The sequence below is a fragment of the Pezoporus occidentalis genome, unplaced genomic scaffold (assembly GCF_034315485.1).
Source record: "Pezoporus occidentalis ecotype Australia unplaced genomic scaffold, CSIRO_AGI_Poc_V1 ctg45, whole genome shotgun sequence".
In the NCBI taxonomy this organism is placed as follows: domain Eukaryota; kingdom Metazoa; phylum Chordata; class Aves; order Psittaciformes; family Psittacidae; genus Pezoporus; species Pezoporus occidentalis.
In genome coordinates, this window is record NW_026915780.1 from 5,085,258 (window position 1) to 5,100,535 (window position 15,278).

General features: G+C 44.6%; 1 long non-coding RNA gene across 1 annotated transcript; it reads right to left on the reverse strand.

The window, feature by feature from the left end:
* Window positions 1-610: 610 nt before the first annotated feature.
* LOC134172194 (uncharacterized) lies at window positions 611-5,631 on the reverse strand. The gene is made up of 4 exons (XR_009967864.1): window positions 5,496-5,631; window positions 4,257-4,378; window positions 3,348-3,439; window positions 611-936 (listed from the first exon to the last, which is right to left on the reverse strand). It is a non-coding gene; the product is annotated as an uncharacterized LOC134172194 (long non-coding RNA).
* Window positions 5,632-15,278: the final 9,647 nt, after the last annotated feature.

Below are 15,278 nucleotides of genomic sequence, written 5' to 3' on the forward strand. Positions count from 1 at the left end.
CCTCTTGAAGTTTACAGCCATTGGCCCTTGTCTGATCATTAAATGACCTTTTAAAAGTCCCTCTTCAAAATAGCACACAGAAACTTACACACCACATGTATTCGTAGCGCTGCAAAGGCCACGAAGGCATTTCCAAGCAGATACAAGTTTGTTCCTGTCTGTACAACACGTCCTCTTTGGGATTGCTGGTGTTTGGCTCCTTCATGCTCAGGGGGACAGACAGTCCTTCCTGATTTGGAGCTGGCGTCTCACCTGGTTTGCGGTACACAGTCTACTGCAGCCGTAATCCAACACCCACGGGAAGGAAGTCAGCAGGAAGATGTATTAATTGCATTGCATATGAAAGAAGCCCACGTATTTGGTCCAGGATGAACTGGTGTCTCGTAAGAGAAATCATTTCTGCTACCATGCATGGGCCATGTTATCCGCACGATACTTGTATGGAGCCCTCTTCCCTTCCCCACCATGGACATGCAGCAAAATGGGATGCAATCTGCTCTACTTCCCATTCTTCAAAATATTGTCCCTACCACTTTAGTTACTCTTACTTAATTTGTTTTGCTCTTTGGAAGGAATTACAGATTTGACATCCTAGAAAACAGCTGTCATTTTTACAGGAAAAAAAAGTAAGTGATTCATAATTTTCCAGAAATATGCACATTACACATGTAGCATATTGGCACCTCCTGAAAACCACGCTAAATCTTGAAACTTGGACCGTATTGTTTCTGTTTCTCGGCTTTACATACCTGTTCAAACACACACCAAACCTCCCAGATCACAAGGAAAAAGTCTTTGCGCTCTCTCATCCCATCGCCGTTCTTGGGCTGAAAGGAATGTGGTTGCACCTCACGAAGAAAAGGGCTGAAAATGGTGCCATTTTGTGATGGCATTTTCCAGTGGCACGGAAGGTCCAAGCTGATGGAGTGTCAGGAGCTGTAGGACAGACCTTTTTGCTAAGCCAGAACATGGAAAAGAAGTTCATAAAGTAATTCTGATTCAGTGCTGAATTTCAGTAATAACTTTGTTCTTGCTTGGTTTTGTTTCCATTTATCTATTTAAAAGCACCCTGAGCTCACCTCACCAGAGGCCATGAGATAAAACACTGGTAAAACCTGTATGTTGTGACCCTGAGGAAGGCTGGTAAGAACAGCAATGGAGAGGTCTCATGGCCAAGATGACCCTTGGCTCCATCTTTGTTCTTGTCATTTTGGGATGAGAACTTGCACATGTTGTACGGAGTGAAAAAAACCTCACAAATGCTGTAAAAAAGAGTTAATAATTAAATACAGTGAGTGTTTCATAAGCTGCCAGTGGACACACTCAGTCTCAGAAGAAAGAGCCGGATGCTTTGAATAATGCATTCTTCAGAACCTTCAAAATTATTTATGAAGTGCATGTAAGGACAGCAGTAGTCTATCCACTAAGCTAAAAATTGCTTGCTGTCTGTCCTCTACTTTTTAGCATCATTTGCAGGATACCTTGTACCATAAGGTGTACCACCAGAGCTATTTTATACATGCAACAGGGAAGTAAAAGCTTTGCAGTTCAGAGGTTGTTTAGAAGCTTCTTCTGGCCCAAATCTCACCAGCACTTCAAGGCACTTTGTAAGGATGCGGTGCAAAAAGCAGTAATCACAGAACCCCAGACTGGTTTGTGTTGAAGGGACCTTAAAGCTCATCCAGTTCCAACTCCTGCCATGGGCAGGGACACCTTCCACTAGAGCAGCTTGCTCCAAGCCCCTGTGTCCAACCTGCCCTTGAACACTGCCAGGGATGGGGCAGCCACAGCTTCTCTGGGCACCCTGTGCCAGCGCCTCAGCACCCTCACAGGGAAGAGCTTCTGCCTAAGAGCTCATCTCAGTCTCCCCTCTGGCAGGTTAAAGCCATTCTTGGCCTGTCCCTACAGGCCCTTGTCCCAAGCCCCTCTCCAGGTTTCCTGCAGCCCCTTTAGGCACTGGAGCTGCTCTCAGGTCTCCCCTTCAGGAACCTTCTCTTCTCCAGGCTGACCCAGCCCAGCTCTCTCAGCCTGGCTCCAGAGCAGAGCTGCTCCAGCCCTTTGATCATATTTGTGTTTCAAGGAATAACCTCCAACGTTTTCTATTTCTGTTCTGCAAATGATTCTCCCATCTCACTGTCTAGATCGATGCCACCCTAACATCCTGTGTTACTACGTATTATTAAGACAGTGGCATTTCCTTGCTCTGAAGCTATACATTCCTATCGCTTCTTGCAGAAGAATAACTTTGGTGTAAGTAAATAGCAGCCTTCAAAGGGAGATTTCACTGCCGAGCTGTTTAACCTGACTTGCTGCAGCTCTGGAAGTCCCTGAACACTCAGTGCCAACAAAGCAGTTTCTCACCAGTTTTTCCCTACAGATCCCTACCCAGCTGTGCTTTCAGTGAAGGGGACAAGGGAGCCCCATCTAGGGCTGGTTTCCCTCTGTAAATGCTATTTTTGCCACCCCTGGGCTGCAGGAGCCTGTGAGGCCACCCCAGCAGCACAGGTAACAGGTTTACCAACACAAGAACCTCTTTATGCAAGTGCTGAGGCTCCTCTTCCTCTCCCATCACCTCCATGGCAGTTACAGGGAGTGATGGTATGATGGTCTGTAGCCTTTAAACAAAGAAAAACCACCAAGCCCCAACTTTCAGAGCATTTTTGGAATCCTTTCCAGTGAACCTCATCCTTCATGTTTGCTTTAACAATTGTTTCAGCAGTTTTTGCTTGCTTAAGCAACTAGATTTATATCCTGGGTCAGTAAATAAACCTGTAACTGTGCGCTTTCCTATAGTTACTTCTACCATGATTATTGCAACATAAAACAAGTAGGGAAAAATCACATGAGCACAAAGAAAGCTCGTGTCTTTAATGGGAAAGATCAGAAATTACAGATCTGGCTGGATGGACCCATGCTTAGCTCCAAGATTTAGGTTTAGAAGCATCTCTTTAAGCAAAATGATGTCCAAGTAAGAATGTAGATGATAAAATATGAACCCAGAAAGTCTGTGGGTTAGATTTCACAGAGATTTGGCTGGAGCTGCTGGATCGAGGAGCTCTGTCTCCTCTGGTTTAGACATTACACAGCAGAGCTTGTGACTTTTCCTCTGTTCTGGAATGCAACTTTGCCATGAATACTGGTTCTAACTACAAGGTGCAAAGGGATCTTTGAAAATACACTTTTACACTGTCCACCTGTGTCCAGAGCAGGTAAGAGTTTAGATGGAAAGTGCCCCCCTGCCCAGCAGGAGCTGTGCTGCACACAGAACTGGAACTGGGACTTCAAATCTTTCCATCTGAAAATAGGAGCTGGTAAGGTTTAAATCACAAACACACAATAAAACGTACTTGAAATGAGTCCATGTAAACGAAGGGATTGAAAAACAGCTCTGTATCTCTGTCCTATTTCCCTTTCCAGGAAGGAACATCTCTTGGGTAATCTAAAAACAAAACAAAGTAGCAGAAAAACTTTACTTAACCTCAAGCTAATTTCCTATCCGGCCTAAATTTAGCTGTTTAGGTCTTGTTTGGTGTGTGTGCCTCCCAATGTACCCACTCTGAGGGATGTTTGCCTAAAGCAACTGTTACAGCACCCTGGTTAAAGCCGGCTGGTTGAATTTCACGTCTTAGCATTAATTTCTAACACGAAATGTCACCGTGTGTCTGGAGACAGCGGAGCTGATGGCTGGAATTGCGCTCACTGGAAAAGCCCAACCACCCACATAGCAAACAGCTGCTGGGAACTGCCTTCCAGTGGCTCCTATCTCTCAACAAGGAGGCAAGAGGGTAAAAACGTTATCACAAAAGCTTCTCCACGCTTATTTTGACACAGACAGTCATTAATTCAAGGAAGATCAAGTCCGGGACCAGCCCAAAACACTTGGGTTATTTTTCCGTGAGTCAAGAGTTATACTCAAAACAAAAATTAGCCTACAAATACCAAGGCCACGCTGGTGCAGTGAGCATTTCCCAGCACAGGTCACTGCTGCCAGCCTCCCGCTGCAGGAAAAGAAGTGATCTGACAAATGGTTTGGAAAGTGTTTAAAGCTTGATTCATTCCATCTGTTGCTGTCTTTCTAGAACCTTCAATTTTAAGGGCAGAAGTTATTTGTATTGCTGGAAGCTCAAGGTTTATCAATTCTGGAAGGAGGATAAAACAGTAACAAGTACATTTAGAAACTCAAATTGAGAGCAAGAGGTCCTTCTGGATGTAAGGGTATGGAGAAGATGGAGATCACAGCAAAGTGCTTCTCATACCTGACTGAGGATCACATTGCCTTCGTGGTGTGAGTCTTTCCAGGGTAACGAGGTACCAGGTTACCAAACTGTCACTGGAATGATGACTAGGTAGTGCTGCTGCTCACCTCAGTTCAGTGACACTGGAGGAAGAAGAGAAGACACGAAACTATTTTTAAGCATGTGAATTAGAAAATAGAAATAAATCACAAGTAAAAGGTAATGCCTTTATTAAAGTACTGCTTGAAGTTAATGTTAGGACAAACTCTGTCTTTGACCCTGTCCAAGTAAAGTGATTGAAATGGAACGAGAAATGCATCCACAGCCTGGCTAGAAAGGGTCATTTCAGGCACGTTCCTGCATCACATCCCCGACAAACACCCTTTGGGCTGCCCTGCCACATCCCCCATGGCACAGGTTCACAGGCTCAGCGCTGCTGCACAGGTTGTTTCTGCTGCTGCTTGGTTTTCCAGCTTTCCAGCCCAGCATCCAAGGTCCCTGTTTTGCTACAAACCAGAATCTGAATGCCTGAAATGAAATAGCAAATAAACTGAGTGGCACAGATGTCTTTTCCTGTTGTGCTGGAAGGAGCACTGTGAGGCACTGGCACAGGGTGCCCAGAGAAGCTGTGGCTGCCCCATCCCTGGCAGTGTTCAAGGCCAGGTTGGACACAGGGGCTTGGAGCAAGCTGCTCTAGTGGAAGGTGTCCCTGCCCATGGCAGGGGGCTGGGACTGGATGGACTTTGATGTCCCTTCCAACACAAACCAGTCTGGGGTTCTATGAGCAGCACTTGGCACAGGCACATGCACTGTGATACTGAGTATCCCACTGTTGTCAGAGAAATATTTTTTCTTGTTCTTTTTTTCTTATTTGTAGGTAGAAAACAATAGAATCAAAAATTAAATTGCATAAACCACCCTTGTTAAATTTGACCTGTATTTTCTTCATGAAATGCAAGGTACATTTAAGATTTTGCTATTCATAGAACCCTAGATCCTTAAAGCTCACCCAGTTCCAATCCCCTGCCACAGGCAGGGAGACCTTTCACTAGACTAGGTTGCTCCAAGCAGCATCCAACCTGGCCTTGAGCACTACCAGGGATGAATTGTCTGGGCTGTAAATGAAAGGAAAGCTGTACTACACATAATGCCAGCAATTTTGCCTTCTGTAATCATTAACACTCTTTCCTAAGTCCTTAGTTGCTTTACTTTGCTCTTTTTATTGATATGAGATTGCAAGGCCCTGTCTGATTTCCGTACCCGTATAGCCTCTGTTAGATGAATGGGACTGTGTCAGATGCAAGCCAGGACTAAAGATGGTTTAAGATTGTTTCCACTCTTAGAGCAGTCGCTTCTCTTTCTCTCTCTGTCATTAACAAAGAAACACAATTATAGGCAGGACAAGGAGCAGCAGCTTGTTACTAGTAGGAAACAATCTGGCAGAGATCTGTGGCAGTTGATTCAGGACTGGGTTTGGAGTTAAGCGCAGGTGGTGTCAATGACTTAAAAGAAAAGCTATAGTACATAACTAAACTTTTGTCTAGGAGTTATTAATAGGAAACACGCGATGTGAGATAAAGAAGTCTCTCAGCTGGCAGAAAGTGCTAGAGATCACAGTGACACTGAAGTTATCAACCCATGGTGCTTAGATGGCACTCAGCAAAAAAGGAAATGTATTTTCTCTGCTATTTCCCCAAGTAGCTGTGAGAGGAGCAAATCAACATCCGCACAAAGCAAAACCGACTGTTTCTGATGCAACTTCCCATATGTTTTCAATCAGAGTTTTCCATATGGTGCCTTTTGCTGGTGCATTTTAAGGTGATTTTAATGCTCTGATTACAAAGAATGCTTATCTATATATGTATTTATGGGTCGGCTGAACACTGCCACTGCCACAGCTGCTCAAGGAAATGAAAGACTGATCATTTTGTTGTCCACGTGGCTCTGCATCCGTGGGTCCTGGAAACACAGGTAGTATTTTGCAAAGGGCTTATTACAAATAAGGAACAAGCTGTAGTTCCATCGTATCTCCTCCTCCCCTGTGTTCTGAAAGGTCACCGTTGGCTGGGCCCCCTTGCAGCTCGGCTCAGAAAGTGGTGAAGGAACTCAGAAGTTATTTTTCCCACCAAAAGAAGAAAAAAGAACAATAGTGCACCACTTCCATTTTCTGAAGAGGAAACAGTGATTTGTCTCAGCCGTGCTACTGCCTGGGAACTCAGCAGCCTTTGGTAACAAAGGAGTTAAACAACAAGTTCATCTTAACGCTGGAGGAAAACATGTTGTTTGAATTGCTCCTTTCCTGGGTAAGTAAGCATTAATGCTTCCAAGCGCCTTTTCTCTTTGAGGTGCGCTGTGGCTTGGCTGGTTTTTATTGACTCCCACCTCAGGTCTCACACAAATCAAGTGCCACACCTGGAAGATGCGGCCACGCTGGAAAATCTCAGCCGAAGGAAAACAAGGACCGCACTGAAACGCTCTGAAATTCAGCCTCCTGAGCAGACGTGGATCCCAAAGCACAGCTTAATTGCGTTATGTGGGCTTGCCCATCCAGTGAGCTGTGGAAACCCAGACGAGCATCCAGCAACTGGGTTTTTCACTGTGACCTTTGAAAATCTTGCAACAGCAAAAGTGTCACTGGAAAAGCCCCAGATCCTCTTTTTCTCTTTTGTTCTGAGCCAGCTCCTCCAAACCATACTGCTAAATAGCACTCCAGGTCTAAACGCAGATCTGTTCTGTCGCCTTAGCACGGAATTCTATACAAAAGCTGTGATTTTGATGAGTTTCTGCCATTATTTACTCTTTTCCACCCAGAACCTCAGACCCTCACATCTCAGACAGTAACAGTACATGTGCTGATGATGGCCTGGTCCCTCTGGATAGCATCGCCTCTCCTCGTGTGGTTATCACAACTGGACGTAAGGGAAGGTACGCACAAAGGCACATTAAAATATGGAAATGGGTTAAGAATACTCCAAAAGGGCACTTGTTCAGCCTTAGATCAGCCTCACATCAATCAGCCCAATAAAGTGCAATTCCATGATACTACTTTTCCTTTGTCCTATGTGACACCTGCCTGTTTCCCTGCAATGGATGGATCTTGTCTGGGCATGGACCTTGCTTAATCTTGTTTAGGATTACCTGTAACGATTGGTGCCTTACATAGTTTGAGTTAACCAATTCCCCACAGATTCACCAGTTATTAATGGTCACCTTCATGGAGACCTCTGATTCAGAGCTCCAGAGCTGTCATTAACTTGTTCTACCTAGGATTAGCTGCAGTTGTCAAACAAACAAAACTCTCCATACCTCTAAATCCTCTGACAGAGCCCCAGGTCCGAGGCAGCATCTAAGCAGAGGAGGTGGACACTTCTGATTCATTTCTGTCCTTGTTACCCTGAGGAGCTGAATCTTCACACCTCAGATTGGTGTGAAAGTACGTTATTGATAGACATCTGCGATGTTCACTGGGCAAGACTGAGATGAGAAGTATCATAAACCTGATGGTGACAGTAAGTATCATGATCTCAAAAAAGTGCTTAACAGCATATTGCAAGAGGCAGTAGGCAACCAGGAGACAGAATGTGCGAACACCTCCTTTTTGAGCTCTTTTCAGCTCTGCCACAGGGGTGTAATGACAAAATGGTTCTTCAATTACTTATTATAAGGCTTTATTATAATGTTTATGCCTGATTTAAGATTGCTTAGGAAGTTTTAACCCTGTCATTTCATTGTTTTTGTGGACCTGACTTTGCCAGTCGAGTAAATTCTTCCCTGTAATGTGCATCCTGTACTCACAGAGCGTTTGATTGGAGCCAACTGTTGGCTTTACAAAGAAAACTGTGTGAAAAGTCTGTATTTCTCACTGCAGTAACAATGAACAAAACCCCAGCTCGCAGGTAGCAATATATACGCTGTTCTACGCATTGTTCACGTTCTGAAAAGGAAGAGGAACGGGGCTGGGCTGCTTCAGAAATGACAGAAATGCCATTGAGATCTCATTTCCTGTGCAGGGGCTTGTGCGAGCTTCTGTTGCTGCAGTGCTACGTGGGTTTGAATCATAGAATGGTTTGGATTGGAAGGGACCTCATCCAGTTCCAACCCCTGGCATGGGCAGGGACACCTTCCACTAGAGCAGCTTGCTCCAAACCCCCTCCAACCTGGCCTTGAGTACTGTTGTGATTTGTATGGTCTTATACATCCTCCCAAAATCACTCAGTCAGGAGCAAGAATACTAAAAATGGGCTTGCTTTTAATTAGAAAGAGCCCTAACAGCTCAAGCAGATTGAGCTGAGAACAGTCCCTTTGAATGGGGAGCAGAGATCTTACTACTCTTGATGGTGAGTAGGAGAGACCTCAGGACACCTCTGCAGCTAGAACAGCCTCAGTGTGCCTGGTAATTCATCCCTGATGTGTCCAATGATGGTCAACAGGCCCCTGGTCTCCTTGCCTCAAGCAGTGCAGCGTATGCCCAGTTGGACATCAAACCCTTCTGAAGAAACTGTTTAAAGTAGTCTCAGCCAAGCAGACATAGGAAAATGTTAGATGCTGTTTGCCTGCTGGTTGTACACACTGCCTTCAGGATCATTAATCAGACTCCAAAAATGGTGGGATGGCTTAAGATGTTGTTTGTAAATTATAATCTAGGGGCTCTGCTGGTTTAACTCTGGCTTCCTGTGATTCGAGGTATTTTAGGATGGTACATGGTGATCTTGTTGCTTCCAGGGAGCGAGGCTTTAAAACCCATTCTTCCTCCCAACTAGAAATCATAGAACTTGCGAAGAAATTGCAACGTGGCAACAAAGCACAGATATTGGGTGGCTTTTATGGGATGCCATTGATAGCTTCTACTTCCCTCCATCCGCTTGCATCCAGCATAGAAAGGCAATTTCATTGCACCCAGTCTTATGGTTACAAGAGCATTAGTCACATCAGAAATGCCACCTGCAAAGTAGAAACCCATCTTCAAATGCAGAAGCCCTCCTGGAAGCACAAACAGATAATGTTCACTTCAACAAAGAGAAACTATTCTGAGCAATATTTTATAGATTTCTAACTATATTGTGGCCTCCTCTGGGAGATTAATCTAATCTTCTCTTCCTCCCCTCCCACCAGAAGTGATGGCCACCATAAAAGAGACCTTCTTGATCCCAGATGTGGTCCATTTCCTGCAGTAAAAATTAAAGTCATTGCCCTTTTCATACGTCTCTGCCAAGGATGGAGATGCACTGCTTTACTTAGGAACTTTCTGCAACTGCTTTAGTTCCAAATGAATAAATCATTAGGATTTGATGAGCTAGCCAGCATTTTCTAATTTGTTTCTACTGGCAGAAGCGCTGCAGTGAGTTACATCCAAACAAACTCGGTGGCAGCATCAGCTTTATTATGACCTAAATGTCTAAATCTAATTTAAGAATGCGACTTGCAAAGGGTTCAAGCAAGGCTTTCAGAGCTTGGTCCCGCTTTTATTTTCACTCCTTTAAGTGAAAAGCTGATTCATGGCATTCATGTAGTCTTTGTATTCTGTTAATGTACGGACCCACAGCGGAGTCCTAACCCAAGCAGAGCTGAGACCCATACACAGTCATGCATGGGGCAAGACCCCCACATGTTTAGAGAAGCTGCTTGTGATAGAGATGGAGGAGGATCAACCCTTCAAAGCCACAAATCATTTAACATGGTGGGAGGCAAGGCTGTAGGAAGAGAGAATACATTTCAATAGCTCACCTGAAAGCATTGAAGAAAAAAGGGCAAACCTTCAGCAGTTGCATAGCTCAGGAAATCCTGTCTCCAAGCAGCCTGTTATTGCTTTTGATCCCAGAACTGACCTTTCCAGGTACATTGTACAGGTAGCAGTGGTTAGGTTTCAGCTCTTTGGCTTCCAGGAGGATTTTGGTGGATTTTGCTGGGCTGCTTTCAGGGTCCATCCATTAGGCTGGAGTTTAGGCAAATGGCACTGCTGTAATTGTCTGGCAACTGCAAACACTTACATAGAATAAAGAATGGTTTGTGTTGGAAGGGACCTTAAAGCACATCCAGTTCCAACCCCTGCCACAGGCAGGGACACCTTCCACTAGAGCAGCTTGCTCCAAGCCCCTGTGTCCAACCTGGCCTTGAACGCTGCCAGGGATGGGGCAGCCACAGCTTCTCTGGGCACCCTGTGCCAGCGCCTCAGCACCCTCACAGGGAAGAGCTTGTGCCTAAGAGCTCATCTCAGTCTCCCCTCTGGCAGGTTAAAGCCATTCCCCTTGGCCTGTCCCTACAGGCCCTTGTCCCAAGCCCCTCTCCAGGTTTTCTGCAGCCCCTTTAGGCACTGGAGCTGCTCTCAGGTCTCCCCTTCAGGAGCCTTCTCTTCTCCAGGCTGACCCAGCCCAGCTCTCTCAGCCTGGCTCCAGAGCAGAGCTGCTCCAGCCCTCGCAGCATCTTCATGGCCCTCCTCACCTGCAGTTAATGTCCTTTAAAATGCCACTAACGAGAAGACCTCCACAAGATCCTCCTTAACCTTTTTGCTGGGGCTCTTCCAGCTGTCCCTGATGGAAGTGGCTCCCGGGGCTCTGCCCCTGGCCATTGGATCAGATTTTGGTTTCCAGGTTTTGGTCTGATTTGCTCTTTTATCACCTGGAATTGGTTTATTCCAAATTTGGGTTTCTGAGCTTAGGTGGGCTTTGGTGCCCAGGACTGCTTTGTTCATGTATATCCGTATGTTTTCCACATCGAGGCTATATAGGTATTTAAAAAGTGCCCTATTATGTTGTATTGTACACGCATTAAAGAACATAAATTCACAGACAATACCATGTTTCTGAGTCATATGAGAAAATACACTCCTGAAGAGTATTTTAAATAATTAAGGTATCATCTAGAGTAAAATTAAACGCATTAATAATGCTGATAAAATGTAAATCAGTGTCAAAAGGGATTGTTACTGTATATAATGTAAAGAAGCCACGAAAGAGCATGTTTAGTGTCTTGAATCACATTGTAGCTTTGGTCTTATGTTTTAGGGATTTCACTGTATGATTTCCTCTTCTTTTAAAACTAGTGGTAAAAACACATCTCGGGTCAAAATAGTAAATAATGAATCACCCACAAATTCAGCTCATTTCCTATCTCTCGCTGCAAAAATGTTGATTCCAGGCATGGGAGCAGAGCTTGGAGCCAAACAGTAATTTCTTTATGGTGTGCGTGACTCATAGGAAAGAACGCCTCATGGGGATAGCAGGAGAAAGAACCAAATAGTAAGAATAAAAACCCATAAGTAAACTTGCTTTAAAGGAACAAGCATCAAGTAAAGGGCAAAAGGTCAGAGAGGGCCCTCTCAGCTGTTTTTGCATTGCTTCTGTGGTCTTCACGGCGTCCTCCAGTTCCTATGCCCTGAAATGTAGTCACCCTTCCCTAGTTGCTCCCCACTATCAGAAGGGGCAACAGCCCAAGGAGGAAAGGTGTGTGGCCCCATGGGATACCTCAGGGTCAGCCCAAGCTCCTCAGCTGGTTAAAGAAGCCCAGAATCAGACTTATGGATTCATTTACAAGGCACCAGGAAGAGATGTTTTGTTTTCAGTGCATGTCCATAGGTTGTCCATGGTGTGAAACCCTGGGAGCTGACCCCATGAGTTATAGAATCATAGAATCATGGTTTGGAAAGGACCTTAAGATCATCCAGTTCCAGCCCCCCTGCCATGGGCAGGGGCACCTCACACTAAACCATGGCACCCAAGGCTCTGCCCAACCTGGCCTTGAACAATGCCAGGGATGGAGCATTCACAACTTATGTGGCAGTGGTCCATGGTGGGGTGCAGGGCCAGCAGATAGCATCTATTCTTTTGGGGTCTTTAACATCCAATACCTTTTTAGTAACCTTAAGTGTCTCTTTTGCATTACTCTTTCCTTACTCACAAATGTGAATGAGAGCATTTTTATCCTCCTCCATAGTTGCCTTGTGATCTCTTGATGGGCCTTTAATTATTACAAATATACCTTGCCCCCTCTGGGATGTATCTCCTAACTCAGGCAGATTTATTCAGCGGGGTTGATCGATATTCATCCAGCCTATTTCATGAACTGATTGTGAAATGAAACAGAATCAACTCAGCTTTCAGCAGCAATATCTCACCTGATTGCCATCCCTTTTCCATTTATTTTTTGTTCCCAGACTGCTAATGGATGATTAACTCCAACAAGTACTGCCGTGTACATTTGCATAATTATTTATGAGTAATTAAAACATCTTGCCTCCTGTTCCAGAGTCAGTATCACGTGGCCAGGAATGCAAAACGAGACAGTGATGCAATGTTAAAATGTAGGGTAGCTTGTTCCTGTAGGGTAACTACATGCTTCTTTAATGTCACGTAGTTAAAGCTGTGCTCAGGACCAATTAATTTCAGCCTATGAAGACTAAGAAAATGCTTTGTATTATCTCAGTGCAGATCGTTCCCGTCTCCCACGCGTCGTAGGAGCTCTCAAAAAAATGCAATTCAGGTTCCAGCAAGATATAATTTGGGGCCTGAGGCTAATTTCCTGTTGAGCACCTTTCCTTCGTAGGGATGCTCCTGCAATGGGCATTTCTATGCTGTGGTTGCTATAAGAAATAAACCTGTTTTCTCTGGTTCTCTGTGAATACTTGAAAGATGAAATAAAAACGTGCACTTTTGAGCACTTATTTAAGAGGTAGTTGTTGAGGATGTAGGAAAGCATATTGCAAAATTGAAATCTGTGGTTTAAAAGCAGCTTGAATTGGAATTGAATTAATTTCTTTCCGCTCAAATTCACTTTCTTACCTGCTAAAATACAGTAGAAGTGTTTCATAAGCTGGAATTATCTGGGCAGTTGGATTTATCCCTAGGAAGATCCCACCAGAGAGTTGTTTTCCGTAGGTGTAATTCACGGAGTAAATAACCTGTGGGAAGAAAAGATTTGTTAATAAAAGATTGGCATAAATGATCTATTCCATATTACCATGCAGGGAGAGATAAGCCATAAGCCACCATTTCCAACCATGATACATTCAGAAATGGTAGGAGGGGAGTCATAGGCTGGATATTTGGGAAATCCTAAGACTGTATGTCCACAGTGACTCTTGCCCTGGGAGGTGTAATATGGATCAAAGGACTGATGTCTCGCCACACGTCTGCTTATTGAAGGTTCCATCTAAAATACACTTACTGTTGGACACCAAACTCTCCAACACCGAGTAGCTTCTCACAGACCACAGGTGAGACATCCTGGTTCTGGGTTGCCTTGTTTTGACTTGGCTGCAGGGGTGACAATGCCATCTAGAAGACACTGAAAGAGCAAGGGTAACAAACCTTTAGTTTCAGACAGAATTGGAGCAGCAGCACTCATACCACCCCCTTGGTGCCCATGGCAGCACTAGAAACTCATTGACCACCCACCAACCTTCAAGCTTATTGAGTCCAGAAGGCTATTTCATAGACACACAGAATAGTTTGGATTAGAAGGGACCTTAAAGTTCCAACCCCCTGCCATGGGCAGGGACGCCTTCCACTAGAACAGGTTGTTCTAAGCCCTGTCCAACCTGGCCTTGAACACTGCCAGGGATGGGACAGCCACAATTTAATCAGGTGTCCTGATCAAAATGATTAATGCATCAGATTTCTACTGTGACTTCATAGATACTAGAGACATATTGTCCTTGCTTGCTTATTAAATTGTGTTTTCCTTCAGTATAAGAAATAATTTCTGGTTTATATATGGCAGCCTGATTAATAGGGAGGAGAAAAGTGATAGATGATTTACGCATTAGAAGGCAAAGGAAAGCAGCTGGAATAGTGAGACTTACACCATGAGTTGCCGAGGGCGAGAGGATTCCAGATTAGCCAGGAAGGAAGAGTGCGGACTATGGGTGATGCATTTTGGCATCAGAAGGATACTGGGAACTGCAGAAGAGAGGTTCTGACACAAGCTCAGGCTGCAGGTGATGAAGTGCTAGGAGCTCTGTAGTCCATATCCAGCCCTAACTCAAGAGGCAGAAACCAGGGAACTCATCCGATCTGGAGCAAGCGGATTCTCAGTGTGAGCAGTCTCAAGCCAGAAGACAGAAAATATCCCCGGATGAGCACAGGGAAACCAAGCCTTGCCAGAGAAACCCTACGTGCCAAGGAGACTGCTCCAAAGGTGAGCGTGTGTGTGGAGGACTCCAGTGGCTGCGGGTGTTTGTGATGACAGCTGGCGTCAAGGAAGAAGAACTGATTTTTCCAGTGGAAAAGGCGACGTCAGGATGAGTTACATCAGAAGTTGGGAAAAGCAGACTTTGTAGTGGAGGAACCTGACAGGAACAGCCGCGTGTTTATGGGTTTGCTTAACACTTGGTGGTAAAATTGGAGCATTTGGGTTGGGGAGGAGAAGACAATCGATATAACTGGTAACTGTCACCTTAAGAGTCTGAAAGAAATGGTAACCTCTTCAAAAGGAGGTAAAGGGGGATGCACAGCATCTATAGACAACATATAGGCGTTGGGTCCCTTTGAATTAAACATTGGAACTGTATTTGCCTGTGACTGCAGTAACCCACGCTTGCTGCCTTGAGTGGATCATGGAATGGCAAGAGACCCACAGCCCTCATTACAGTGAAGGAACAGAGGGGCTGGTAAATGACATAGGTGGACTTTAGCATCAGTCTTCACTTGGGTATCACTGAGATCAATGAGGATGCTGCATTGCACTTTTGATAAAGTTTGACTGCCTACCCTTTCATTTCAAGTTTGTTAACATGCATGTGAATATTACATGGATTAGGGGGTGGCTCTTGTTTACCAGGACTTGGGCTGTGTTTATCTATCAAGACCATTCTCATTTTACTGACTTTCAGATCCTCATTACATATTAAAAGGAGGAACCTGAAGGGAAAAAAGCCCTTTATGATATGTATCTTGTGATGGAGATGGAGGTAACACGTACCTTAACTCAGTGTTTGTGATGAGCAGGCTATAGCACTCTGTAATCACCGCTAACTTTCATTAAATGTGAGTTTCTTTCCTATTAGAGCAGAATTAACCAGATGGGATTTCATTAGAAACAACCCTTAAC